Here is a 10785-nt window from a genome sequence, read left to right on the forward strand (position 1 = left end):
AGGACAACCATCTCTGCAGCACTCCACCAATCAGGCCTTTATGGTAGGGTGGCCTCAGTAAAAGACACATGGAACGCCGACTGCAAGCCAGGCCTAATCGGCCAACATCAGTGCTCGACCTCACTAATGCTCTTGTGGCTGAATGGAAGTCCCCGCAGTTATGTTCCAACATCTAGTTGAAAGCCGTCCCAGAAGAGTGGAGGCTGTTATAGGAGCAAAGAGGGGACCAACTCCATATTAATGTCCATGATTTTGGAATGAGATGTTCGACGAGCAGGTTTCCATATACAGTTGGAGTCGGAAGTTTACATGCACTTAGGTTGGAGTCATTAAAACTCGTTTTTCAACCACTCCACAAATTTCTTGTTAACAAACTATAGTTTTGGCAAGTCAGTTAGGACATCTACTTTGTGCATGACACAAGTCCATTTTTTCAACAATTGTTTACAGACAGATTATTTCACTTATAATTCACTATCACAATTCCAGTGGGTCAGAAGTTTACATACACTAAATTGACTGCCTTTAAACAGCTTGGAAAATTCCAGAAAAGGATGTCATGGCTTTAGAAGCTTCTGATAGGCTAATTGACATAATTTGAGTCAATTGGAGGTGTACCTGTGGATGTATATCAAGGCTTTCAAACTCGGTGCCTCTTTGCTTGACTTCATGGGAAAATCAAAAGAAATCAGCCAATACCTCAGAAAAATAATTGTAGACCTTCACAAGTCTGGTTCATTCTTGGGAGTAATTTCCAAATGCCTGAAGGTACCACATTCATCTGTACAAACAATAGTACGCATGTATAAATGTTATGGTGAGTGAATGAGGACCCAAAAGCGAACTAACTTAAACAGAGCTTCTTTAATAACCAAACATAGGTAGGCTCAGATAGACCGGCAGATTCCGACAGGACAGGACAAGGTTACAGCAAACATGACGATAGTCTGGCTCAGGCATGAAACACAAACAAGAATCCGACAAGGACAGGAACAGAAACAGAGAGAGATATAGGGACCTAATCAGAGGGAAAAAGGGAACAGGTGGGAAACGGGGTGAATGGGTAGTTAGAGGAGACAAGGAACAGCTGGGAGAAAGCGGGGGAGAAAAGGTAACCTAACAACGACCAGCAGAGGGAGACAGGGTGAAGGGAAAGGACAGAGACAAGACACAACATGACAGTACCCCCCCACTCACCGAGCGCCTCCTGGCGCACTCGAGGAGGAAACCTGGCGGCAACGGAGGAAATCCTCGATCAGCGCACGGTCCAGCACGTCCCGAGAGGGAACCCAACTCCTCTCCTCAGGACCGTACCCCTCCCAATCGACAAGGTACTGGTGACCACGGCCCCGAGGACGCATGTCCAAAATCCTGCGGACCCTGTAGATGGGTGCGCCCTCGACAAGGATGGGGGGGGGGGGGGGGGGCCAAGACGAGCGGGGGCGCGAAGAACGGGCTTAATACAGGAGACATGGAAGACCGGGTGGATGCGACGAAGGTATCGCGGAAGAAGAAGTCGAACTGCGACAGGATTAATGACCCGAGAAATACGGAACGGACCAATGAACCGCGGGGTCAACTTGCGAGAAGCCGTCTTAAGGGGAAGGTTCTGAGTGGAGAGCCAAACTCTCTGACCGCGACAATATCTAGGACTCTTAGTTCTACGCTTATTAGCAGCCCTCACAGTCTGCGCCCTATAACGGCAAAGTGCAGACCTGACCCTCTTCCAGGTGCGCTCGCAACGTTGGACAAAAGCCTGAGCGGAGGGGACGCTGGACTCGGCGAACTGAGATGAGAACAGCGGAGGCTGGTACCCGAGGCTACTCTGAAAAGGAGATAGCCCGGTCGCAGACGAAGGAAGCGAGTTGTGGGCGTATTCTGCCCAGGGGAGCTGTTCTGACCAAGACGCAGGGTTGCGAAAAGAAAGACTGCGTAAGATGCGACCAATAGTCTGATTGGCCCGTTCTGCTTGACCGTTAGACTGGGGGTGAAAGCCGGAAGAGAGACTGACGGAAGCCCCAATCAAACGGCAAAACTCCCTCCAAAATTGAGACGTGAATTGCGGACCTCTGTCCGAAACGACGTCTGACGGAAGGCCATGAATTCTGAAAACATTCTCGATGATGATTTGTGCCGTCTCTTTAGCAGAAGGAAGCTTAGCAAGGGGAATGAAATGAGCCGCCTTAGAGAACCTATCGACAACCGTAAGAATAACAGTCTTCCCCGCTGACGAAGGCAGTCCGGTGACAAAATCTAAGGCGATGTGAGACCACGGTCGAGAGGGAATAGGAAGCGGCCTGAGACGGCCGGCAGGAGGAGAGTTACCGGACTTAGTCTGCGCGCAGACCGAACAAGCAGCCACGAAACGACGCGTGTCATGCTCCCGGGTGGGCCACCAAAAACGCTGGCGAATGGAAGCAAGCGTACCCCGAACGCCAGGGTGGCCGGCTAACTTGGCAGAGTGAGCCCACTGAAGAACGGCCAGACGAGTAGGAACGGGAACGAAAAGAAGGTTCCTAGGACAAGCGCGCGGCGACGGAGTGTGAGTGAGCGCTTGTTTTACCTGCCTCTCAATTCCCCAGACAGTCAACCCGACAACACGCCCCTCAGGGAGAATCCCCTCGGGGTCAGTGGAGGCTACTGAAGAACTGAAGAGACGAGACAAAGCATCAGGCTTGGTGTTCTTAGAGCCCGGACGATAAGAAATCACGAACTCGAAACGAGCGAAAAACAGCGCCCAACGCGCCTGACGCGCATTAAGTCGTTTGGCAGAACGGATGTACTCAAGGTTCCTATGGTCAGTCCAAACGACAAAAGGAACGGTCGCCCCCTCCAACCACTGTCGCCATTCGCCTAGGGCTAACCGGATGGCGAGCAGTTCGCGGTTACCCACATCATAGTTACGTTCCGACGGCGACAGGCGATGAGAAAAATACGCGCATGGGTGGACCTTGTCGTCAGAGAGGGAGCGCTGAGAAAGAATGGCTCCCACGCCCACCTCTGACGCGTCAACCTCGACAACGAACTGTCTAGAGACGTCAGGTGTAACAAGGATAGGAGCGGATGTAAAACGATTCTTGAGGAGATCAAAAGCTCCCTGGGCGGAAACGGACCACTTAAAGCACGTCTTGACAGAAGTAAGGGCTGTGAGAGGAGCTGCCACCTGACCGAAATTACGGATGAAACGACGATAGAAGTTCGCGAAGCCGAGAAAGCGCTGCAGCTCGACGCGTGACTTAGGGACGGGCCAATCAATGACAGCTTGGACCTTAGCGGGATCCATCTTAATGCCTTCAGCGGAAATAACAGAACCGAGAAATGTGACGGAGGAGGCATGAAAAGTGCACTTCTCAGCCTTCACAAAAAGACAATTCTCTAAAAGGCGCTGGAGGACACGTCGAACGTGCTGAACATGAATCTGGAGTGACGGTGAAAAAATCAGGATATCGTCAAGGTAAACGAAAACAAAGATGTTCAGCATGTCTCTCAGGACATCATTGACTAATGCCTGAAAGACAGCTGGAGCGTTAGCGAGGCCGAAAGGAAGAACCCGGTATTCAAAGTGCCCTAACGGAGTGTTAAACGCCGTCTTCCACTCGTCCCCCTCCCTGATGCGCACGAGATGGTAAGCGTTACGAAGGTCCAACTTAGTGAAAAACCTGGCTCCCTGCAGGATCTCGAAGGCTGAAGACATAAGAGGAAGCGGATAACGATTCTTCACTGTTATGTCATTCAGCCCTCGATAATCTATGCAGGGGCGCAGAGACCCGTCCTTCTTCTTGACAAAAAAAAACCCCGCTCCGGCGGGAGAGGAGGAGGGGACTATGGTACCGGCGTCAAGAGCTACAGACAAATAATCTTCGAGAGCCTTACGTTCGGGAGCCGACAGAGAGTATAGTCTACCCCGGGGGGGGGTGGTTCCCGGAAGGAGATCAATACTACAATCATACGACCGGTGTGGAGGAAGAGAGGTGGCCCTGGACCGACTGAACACCGTGCGCAGATCGTGATATTCCTCCGGCACCCCTGTCAAATCACCAGGCTCCTCCTGTGAAGAAGAGACAGAGGAAACAGGAGGGATAGCAGACATTAAACATTTCACATGACAAGAGACGTTCCAGGAGAGGATAGAATTACTAGACCAATTAATGGAAGGATTATGACAAACTAGCCAGGGATGGCCCAAAACAACAGGTGTAAAAGGTGAACGAAAAATTAAAAAAGAAATGGTTTCACTATGATTACCAGAAACAGTGAGGGTTAAAGGTAGCGTCTCACGCTGAATCCTGGGGAGAGGACTACCATCCAGGGCGAACAAGGCCGTGGGCTCCTTTAACTGTCTGAGAGGAATGTCATGTTCCCGAGCCCAGGTCTCGTCCATAAAACAGCCCTCCGCCCCAGAGTCTATTAAGGCACTGCAGGAAGCTGACGAACCGGTCCAGCGTAGATGGACCGACAAGGTAGTGCAGGATCTTGAAGGAGAGACAGGAGTAGTAGCGCTCACCAGTAGCCCTCCGCTTACTGACGAGCTCTGGCCTTTTACTGGACATGAAGTGACAAAATGACCAGCGGAACCGCAATAGAGACAGAGGCGGTTGGTGATTCTCCGTTCCCTCTCCTTAGTCGAGATGCGGATACCTCCCAGCTGCATGGGCTCAGCACCCGAGCCGGCAGAGGAAGATGGTAGTGATGCGGAGAGGGGGGCGACGGAGAGCGCGAGCTCCTTTCCACGAGCTCGGTGACGAAGATCAACCCGTCGCTCAATGCGAATAGCGAGTTCAATCAAGGAATCCACGCTGGAAGGAACCTCCCGGGAGAGAATCTCATCCTTTACCTCTGCGCGGAGACCCTCCAGAAGACGAGCGAGCAAGGCCGGCTCGTTCCAGCCACTGGAGACAGCAAGAGTGCGAAACTCAATAGAGTAGTCTGTTATGGATCGATTGCCTTGACATAGGGAAGACAGGGCCCTGGAAGCCTCCTCCCCAAAAACAGATCGATCAAAAACCCGTATCATCTCCTCCTTAAAGTCCTGATACTGGTTAGTACACTCAGCCCTTGCCTCCCAGATTGCCGTGCCCCACTCACGAGCCCGTCCAATAAGGAGAGATATGACGTAGGCGACACGAGCAGTGCTCCTGGAGTAAGTGTTGGGCTGGAGAGAAAACACAATATCACACTGGGTGAGGAACGAGCGGCATTCAGTGGGCTCCCCAGAGTAACACGGCGGGTTATTAATTCTGGGCTCCGGAGATTCGAAAGCCCTGGAAGTGGCCGGTGGATCGAGGCGGAGATGGTGAACCTGTTCTGTGAGGTTGGAGACTTGGGTGGCCAGGGTCTCAACGGCATGTCGAGCAGCAGACACTTCCTGCTCGTGTCTGCCTAGCATCGCTCCCTGGATCCCGACGGCTGAGTGGAGAGGATCCGAAGTCGCTGGGTCCATTCTTGGTCGGATTCTTCTGTTATGGTGAGTGAATGAGGACCCAAAAGCGAACTAACTTAAACAGAGCTTCTTTAATAACCAAACATAGGTAGGCTCAGATAGACCGGCAGATTCCGACAGGACAGGACAAGGTTACAGCAAACATGACGATAGTCTGGCTCAGGCATGAAACACAAACAAGAATCCGACAAGGACAGGAACAGAAACAGAGAGAGATATAGGGACCTAATCAGAGGGAAAAAGGGAACAGGTGGGAAACGGGGTGAATGGGTAGTTAGAGGAGACAAGGAACAGCTGGGAGAAAGCGGGGGAGAAAAGGTAACCTAACAACGACCAGCAGAGGGAGACAGGGTGAAGGGAAAGGACAGAGACAAGACACAACATGACAATAAACACCATGGGACCACGCACCGTCATACCGATCAGGGAGGAGACATGTTCTGTCTCCTTGAGATGAACGTATTTTGGTGCGAAAAGTGCAAATCAATCCCAGTACAACAGCAAAGGACCTTGTGAAGATGCTGGAAGAAACAGGTACAAAAGTATCTATATCCATAGTAAAACAAGTCTTATATTGACATAACCTGAAAGGACGCTCGCCAAGGAAGAAGCCATAAAAAAGCCAGACTACGATTTGCAACTGCACACGGGGTCTGATGAAACAGAAATAGAACTGTTTGGCCATAATGACCATTGTTACCGAATAACACCATCCTAACCGTGAAGCACGGGGGTGGCAGCATCATATTGTGGGGGTGCTTTGCTGCAGGAGGGACTGGTGCACTTCACAAAATTGATGCAACACTAGGAAAGAAAATGATGTGGATCTTGAAGCAACATCTCAAGACATCAGTCAGGAAGTTCAAGCTTGGTTGCAAATGGGTCTTCCAAATGGACAATGACCACAATAATACTTCCAAAGTTGAGGCAAACTGGCTTAAGGACAACAAAGTCAAGGTATTGGATTGGCCATCACAAAACCCTGACCTCAATCCTATAGAAAATTTGTGGGCAGAACTGAAAGAGTGTGCGAGCAAGGAGACCTACAAACCTGACTCAGTTACACCAGCTCTGTCAGGAGGAATGGGCCAAAATTCACCCAACTTATTGTGGGAAGCTTGTGGAAGACTACCCAACATGTTTGACCCAAATGAAACAATTTAAAGGCAATGCTACCAAATACTAATTGAGTGTATGTAAACTTCTGACCCGCTGGGAATGTGATGAAAGAAATATAATCTGAAATAAATCACTCTCTACTATTATTCTGACATTTCAAATTCTTAAAATAAAGTGGTGATCCTAACTGACCTAAAACAGGGAATTCTTACTAGGATTAAATGTCAGGAATTGTGAAAAACTGAGATTAAATGTATTTGGCCAAGGTGTATGTAAACGTCCGACTTCAACTGTACTTTTGATTACGTAGTGTATGTGAAAGTGTCTAGGAGTCATCTATAGGTAATACCACACAGCATGAGAAAGAGACACACATTGAGAGCATCATGCCAATCAGGAAGCATAAAGAAGGGGCTTTCCTTGAAAGAAGGAAAAGGAGAGGAGGAGCTCAGCTGAGGTCCAAGAATTATGGTATGTTCTGTCCAGCTGTCCTTCAAACTGGCCTGTAGGTGCCATCAACTAGGAGAGAGAGAGAGAGAGCGAGAGATCAATTATCACTGTTAAGCATTCAATTTAAAAATAGTGTAATACTGTTCTGGTGTCAGATTGTCTCAGCAAAGTAGGGTACAGCAGAGTTAGCGAGATATGCAAACTTACAGTCATGGGACAGGCTTTTTTCTTCTCATCGGTGTGTTGTAGGAGGTCAATTATTATTTCCTATTACATAACCAGATAAAAAACGAGTAAAATATCATTCCTTGTTTATTTGAACTGTTTTGAGTTTTTATTGTCCGAAGGAAATATTAAATAATTGCAAACGGAATAATGATTTGATTATTCAAATGTTGTGATTTTAATGATTGGTTCTGGTTCAACCCTTGCACCTTACGTTTTGGCAAATTAATATCCTGACAACACATACAATGATAAATGTTTAGTTTCTCATGCATATGTAATCGAATAAACAGAAACATTATTTATTGATATTTTGTGTTTCTCATTCCAATGATTTGATGATGGACACTCACTGTAGTGGGTCATGTCCTGAGTTCAAATTCTCCTAGGTCAGTTAGACAGTCACTTCCACCACTGTTACCACCAAGAGCACTAAACTGTAGCCTACGTAATTGTGGATAGGTTCAATAACTTGCCACCAATTACCACAAGTTTCAGTTCCTACTAGTTTAGAGCATGGGCAGGTAGCCGATTAGACAACAACCATATGGGCAGGCAGCCGCGGTCCGGTGAAATTCATGAGTCATGACCCAAGGAGAACGGTTTCAAATTTTTCCTATGTCAGGATCTGGCCATTTGTGATAAGCCTATATGCTACATCAAATAATAACATATGATATAGAAACTAGGCTCTGTTTACAGTCCTATAGCGCACAACATTTAATTTGAAACTATCTGATGCGCAACCGTGCGTAAAGACCAGAGCACGGTTCCCCATCCTATGGTTCTAAGATGAACTTAGCCTTGAGATGCTTTTGGGAAACCAGGCCCTAGGCTTTGTTTTCCTGAGCCTTAGTAGTGTTAAGATAATCGATAGAATGGTCTTACGATGGATCTTTAGTAGGCCGAGGTGTTTCCCAGTCTTCGTTAGTAACGTGGCTCATAATACTGATGGTTTTCAGAAACAGCTGAGATTTAATGATGCTCCTACGAAGGTTCTAATGCTGAACTACGCCTTATGATGATTTTGGGAAACCCTGCCCTGATCTATATTTATTTTTTTACTGTATAATGTATATATGTTTTTCTGTTATTTATATAATGTTTCCATGTCTAGATGTTCACATATGTATATGTTTTAGGGACTATAAATGGAAATTAGCTGTCAGCTAAATGTGGTACAACACATGCTTTCTTAGTGCTCTTTGACTTAGTCTATATTTTTGTTGTGCATTGTACCTGCCAAATAAACGTACAAATAAAATCAATATCTGTCTCAGATAGTTTCCTTTCAGGTCACAAATATATACACTAACTAACCCTCTACTGTACACATTTTGTTTTTTCATTAAAAAAATACAAATACATCTGAATACGTGTCCATCCCCAAGGACCTGGAAGAAACAGCACCTCAGCGCAAAGTTGCAAGGGGTTGGCCGGCTGATTGAGGAAGAAAAGGTCAAGCGGTCTGAGTATCTCCTCTCGCGGAGATCCTGTATTTCAGAAGGATAGTCCCATCACTGTGAGTCTGCAACGGGCTCAGGTTGTTGTGAATATGCAGCATTATAGAATATGCAACCGTCTGCGCGGCGGATGCTGCCCGGGTGATGTTGGAGAGATACAATATGCTGAATAAGCAGCTGTTTTATTGTTGTACTTCCGACGGCTGACAATGGCTTTGTATTTATATTGTTCCAGGAGTTGCCAATTTTTTTTACCGGATAAGATTCAGCTTGGGACAAAACGAATCTTGACAAAATGTTACAAAGGCTACATATTTCAAATATTACATACAATTCTATACATTACACAAATGAAACATTTATCATCGTATGATCATACACATTCACACAAAACACTTATCAATTGTTTTAGAATCATTGTGAGGTAAGGCAGAAAGTAAGCCTAACGATGCACTTTGGCTGCTCTACGAGTGGTCTGTGTTTCAGTATGATATGTTGGATAAAGGAATAAAGACAGACACCAATGTCAAGTTCAACAGCCTTGTTCAAGCATTGTACAAAATCTCTACAGCAGAGTTCGGGGAACAGTTCGGCTAGTCGATTACCTATCAACTAGACTCTGTAACAGTCTGGATCACTAATAGATATGCGAAGGCTATTAACGTTGCACTTGAAAACACTTGTAATCTAACGTCTGCCTCACATGCTGACTACACCGCTCGCGTTGCGTGCGTGAGCATTGCAAAATAAATTTAGAAATCTATATTATTCAATTATTGCACCCACACTGCTCGCACGCGCCAACGAGCGTCTGCGTTGCCAAGGGCTAAAATAGAAGTCAGTTCTATTTGTGACGCAGATCATGCTGCAAGTCCTGCCTCTCCCATCTCCTCATTGGTTTATAGAAGCAGGTACTGAAAGATGAACGAGGTCAGTGGCGGTAATGCACCTAATTTATGAAACTTGCCAATCGCAATATAAAGTCAAGAGAAGAAGCCTAGAAGGAGGAGAGATGACTAGAAACGATTCGGTTGACCGTTTTATGTGTGGATTAATTGGCGGAGTAGAGGACTTTGTGCATTTCAGGTAAAATAACAACTCAATGTTTATATCCCAGGACAAATTAGCTAGTAACAGCAAGCTAGCTAAATAGGACAAATTAGCTAGCAAGTGCAAGCTAGCTAGCTAAATTGCCATAAATGGTTAATGCTTTTCGACCTGTCCTCAAAGTAATGTAATTGGTTCAGAGTTTGTTTTGATATTTTAACCTGCGTGTTATGATCGCGTTTGTTGTGGGGGGACAAAATACATTTATGCACTATGGCGCATGCGCGCAGCCGGTTTGGGTTCCGTGTCCAACCACTCGTAGAACAGCTAAGTACGTAGTTAGATGCTTTTTGACCCCCCTCATCACTTTTTTTCCCAGAAGATCTCCGCTATACATAGAATCACATGGTTTATCCATTTCTCTGTGACCATGATAACTTCAGAACAAAGTTGACCACAAATACAAAATTGCCAATTCCTTTGCATTTGATACAAACAAAGGACGTATATAAAATGCTTAAAATGAAAACTGAGATGACTGCATTAACATATAAACAGTAGGCTATGCATGCCTATTTAAATCATGTAGAAATATATTTCATGTTCAATCAATTGAGTTCTATGTTGCTACTTGTAGGCTACTGTTTCTAATTTGTCTCAATATATTTCATAATGTGTAGCCTAAAATGTGATCAAAGATGTGCCAAAATGGTGATTTAGTGCATTTCTATTGGATAAGCATGTAACGGGATTCTTCCTGGGAAGGAGAGGCGGACCAAAACGCAGCATGGTTATTTATAAACATCTTTAATAAAGATGATAACTCGAACAATGTATAATACAAAATAAGAAAACGTGGAAAACCCGAACAATGTATAATACAAAATAAGAAAACGTGGAAAACCGAAACAGCCCTATCTGGTGCAACAAACACAAAGACAGGAACAATCACCTAAAAAACCCAACACCAAACAGGCTACCTAAATATGGTTCCCAATCAGAGACAATGACTAACACCTGCCTCTGATTGAGAACCATATC

At 46.1% G+C, this 10785-nt stretch overlaps 1 protein-coding gene across 2 annotated transcripts in view; it reads right to left on the reverse strand.

Moving 5' to 3' along the window:
- LOC139420919 (uncharacterized) overlaps positions 1 to 10052 on the reverse strand; it is a 439502-nt gene extending 429450 nt beyond the window's left edge. For both annotated transcript variants that reach the window (XM_071171338.1, XM_071171337.1), the window contains exon 1: positions 10000 to 10052. The gene's annotated coding sequence lies outside the window, so the exon portion shown is untranslated. The remainder of the gene's footprint in view (positions 1 to 9999) is intronic.
- Between the last annotated feature and the right edge of the window lie 733 nt (positions 10053 to 10785).

The sequence above is a fragment of the Oncorhynchus clarkii genome, chromosome 12 (genome assembly GCF_045791955.1).
Source record: "Oncorhynchus clarkii lewisi isolate Uvic-CL-2024 chromosome 12, UVic_Ocla_1.0, whole genome shotgun sequence".
NCBI classification, from domain to species: domain Eukaryota; kingdom Metazoa; phylum Chordata; class Actinopteri; order Salmoniformes; family Salmonidae; genus Oncorhynchus; species Oncorhynchus clarkii.